Source organism: Phyllopteryx taeniolatus, chromosome 15 (assembly GCF_024500385.1).
Source record: "Phyllopteryx taeniolatus isolate TA_2022b chromosome 15, UOR_Ptae_1.2, whole genome shotgun sequence".
NCBI classification, from domain to species: Eukaryota; Metazoa; Chordata; class Actinopteri; order Syngnathiformes; family Syngnathidae; genus Phyllopteryx; species Phyllopteryx taeniolatus.
The window spans coordinates 8,779,090-8,782,522 of NC_084516.1; positions in this window are offsets into that span (position 1 = coordinate 8,779,090).

The window sequence follows — 3,433 nt, forward strand, 5'->3', positions numbered from 1 at the left end:
CCAGCCGAGAAGAGGAGGAGGAGGAGGAGGAGGAGGGAAGAGGGAAGGGGGATGGGGGAAGGTGGAAGGTGGAAGGGGGCGGGGTTTAGGGGGCTGGGGGTGTTTTAAATCATTTGAGATTTCTGTGGGCAAAAACACATCAGCAGCATACAGGTACATCTCAATAAATGACAAGTGTCAAAAGCCTTATTTAGCTTTGCAGTTTAATTTAAAAAGGTGAAACTTACAGCAATATTTTAGGATTTTTTTTAAAATAAATATATATTTTCCCTATGAAAAGTAAAAGTAAAACCAAAAAAAAAAAAAAAAAAAAAAAAAAGGACTTCTGGATACCTTGACTTACGAGTTTGGCTTCCGTGACCAAGCACTTAAAACACTTGTGTTCGCATTGAAATGAATGAAAATGCCATTAATCTGCTCCAGCCCCATGAAACACCACCACCAAAAAGTTTGCAATGTTTTATAATACGAAAAATAGCACTTTACACTATTGTACTTTATAAAAGAAAAACATACAAAAGGCTACCTACTAACATTACTAAATAAAATGTAAAGAATTAAACGGTTTGTGCATCATGATTAGTTCATTGTGCAGCTAACCACCAAGTGGCTATATAACACATTCATCCATCCATCCATTATCCGCACTTATCCTCACTTGGGTCCCGGGTGAGCTGGAGCTTATCCCAGCTGAATTTTGATGAGAGGTGGCGTACACACTCTCATAGACAAACTTTGCTTCCTTTAACCTTTAATTAACATATGTGCATGATTTTAAAATGTGGGAGAAAAAGGGCATGCCTGCAGAAAACCCATGCAAAGATTGCAGGAGATAAAGAATATATGTCTGTGGTTATTGTTATATTGTCTGTCTACGTGGGTTGGTGCAATGTTTGTGTTCAAATATCCATCGCTTAAAAGATATATAACATGCAACATCGTTGCTAGTTTCATCTAGCTTTTTCCGTTGTTAACATTCAGATAACAGACTTCCTCTAATCAAAATGATGCTAAATATATTTGCTAAAATCATTTAAGTTCATTTCCCCCCCTCATTAACGTACAAACAGCACCCCATATTTTAGCTGTGTGCTTAGAACTTTCTCCCATCTCCCGACTGCATCTCTGGAGCTCAGCCACAGTGATCTTTGGGTTCTCACCAAGGCTCTTCTCCCCCGATTGCTCAGTTTGGCCAGACGGCCAGCTCTAGAAAGGGTTCTGGTCATAACAAACGTCTTCCATTTAAGGATTATGGAGGCCACTGTGGTCTTAGGAACCTTAAGTGCAGAAGAATTGTTTTTGTAACCTTGGCCAGATCTGTGCCTTGCCACAATTCTGTCTCTGAGCTCTTCAGGCAGTTCCTTTGACCTCATGATTCTCATTTGCTCTGACATGCACTGTGATCTGTAAGGTCTCATATAGAGATGTGTGTGGCTTTCCTAATCAAGTCCAATCAGTAGAATCAAACACAGCTGGACTCCAATGAAGGTGTGGAACCATCTCTAGGATGATCAGAAGAAATGGATAGCACCTGAGTTAAATATATGAGTGTCACACCAAAGGTTCTGAATACTTTTTTTTAATATTTCAGTTTTTCTTTTCTTTTCTTTTCTTTTTTTAAGATGCTAGTTTTTTTCCGGCGATATCTTCGCTGTGCTCCTAACGAGCTAAATCTTTGTGTTTGTGTGCGTGTGTGCGTGTGTGTGTGTGTGTGAGCACGTGACCACTCTTTTCAGTGTGGATTGTGAAATGATTAATTGTGGCCAGACAGATAACATGGTGTCACAGCTTTTGCTTGGATCATTCAAAAGACAAGCCAAATAATAATAAAAAAAAAAGTAATGTATGGGAGATGAATGAAGTAACAGTAAAAATTGTACCTGAAGAATCCATCAAGCAACCATTGACTGCAGAACGGTTGACGTAATTGAGTAATGAGTATTGCATTTCCTAAGACTGGCTTCAAGTGAAACATTTTGCTAACTTAACTAATTGCAGGTTGCAAATTGAGTGAAGTATTTAGAGATTGCCTCATGTCCTGTTTCAAATGACTCATCTATACTGGTGGCGTGTATGTTATTATTCAGTCATTTTTTTCAACTTTGTTCTGAATTTGATTCAGAGAAACATTCATACAGACTTGTTTTAGCCTTCCCAATGCCAGAAGAACGGTTTGCACTCGATCAAATTGTAGGCTTTTCTTTCATCGCTTTTTCTAGACTTGCTTTAGCACCAACGTAGCACATTTTTCTTGTAATTATTTTGTGAATTTGGACGTGCAATTATGATTTCTAGCCACTTAGAGGCTGAATTACCAGAACCACAAATTTGTTCTGAGAAAAGGTTTTTGACCAAACAACTGAGTAATTTATGGAACTCTTAAGGTGACATGGATGGAAAAAAATAATTGCGAGACAACATCATTTTCTTAGTAAACACAAACTCAGGAAGTCACACTTTCGTCAGAAACTATTCTGTGACTTGGCGCATGGATAGCTACTGCATAAGTGTTACGTTTCAGCTGGTTACCAATGTGGCCATTGTATGATATTTCTCTTCGTACCCATAGATCGGTCATATTTTCAAACCACTACATCAAAGTTGTTCAACTATACAAGTGTCCAAGTTTTCCGTTCGGAGAAGCAGCGGTGTTTGTGTGTCAGATGTGTCGTGTTTCCACATTTATTTAAAACTTGGACACTTGTATATTTGAACAATTTCAATATAGTGGTTTGAACAAGTGATGGATCTGCAAATGTAAACAGAAATATCGTTCTAGAGCCACAGCGGTAACCAGTTGATCTGTAACACTGGTGCAGTAAGTAGCTGTCCTTACGAATTAATTCAACCAGGAGCACTGAGTCACATGGCATTTTCTGACAAAAATGAGACTGAAAAATAAATACAAAGATTTGGACTTTCTAAGCTTATGTCTACTAAAAGAGTGACTTTAGAAGCTCCTGTGCATCGGACCGCATTTGTTTATGTAAGTTAACCCAGAAAGGATATTAAGGCGCATAAAAAACATTGTGTTGGAACGCATTGTTTATTGTAAGGGAACAGTTTTTTTTTGTTTTTTTTCTCTTCATGTCACCTTAGGGGCTGTGTACAAATTGAAATCATGCCTTGCTCTCATCCACATGCGCGTGGATAAACATTCTTATGCGTGTTCATAAACATTATAGGCCACTTAAGAATGCAATGCAGGGTCGCCATGGCAACGATAGCCATGCCCCTTATAGTCAGTGTGGCATCAAATTGATTTGAAGTTGGACTTTGTGATGCACTTCGACTTCACGTTTAATCTCTTTGAGGTCACTGAACAAAGCAACTGAAAGGTTGCTGAGTTTACCATTTTTAATCCAAATCATTTTGGTTGACATTTTAAAATCAAAAGGCACACATTGGGGACTCGTTAGACTTGACAATAATA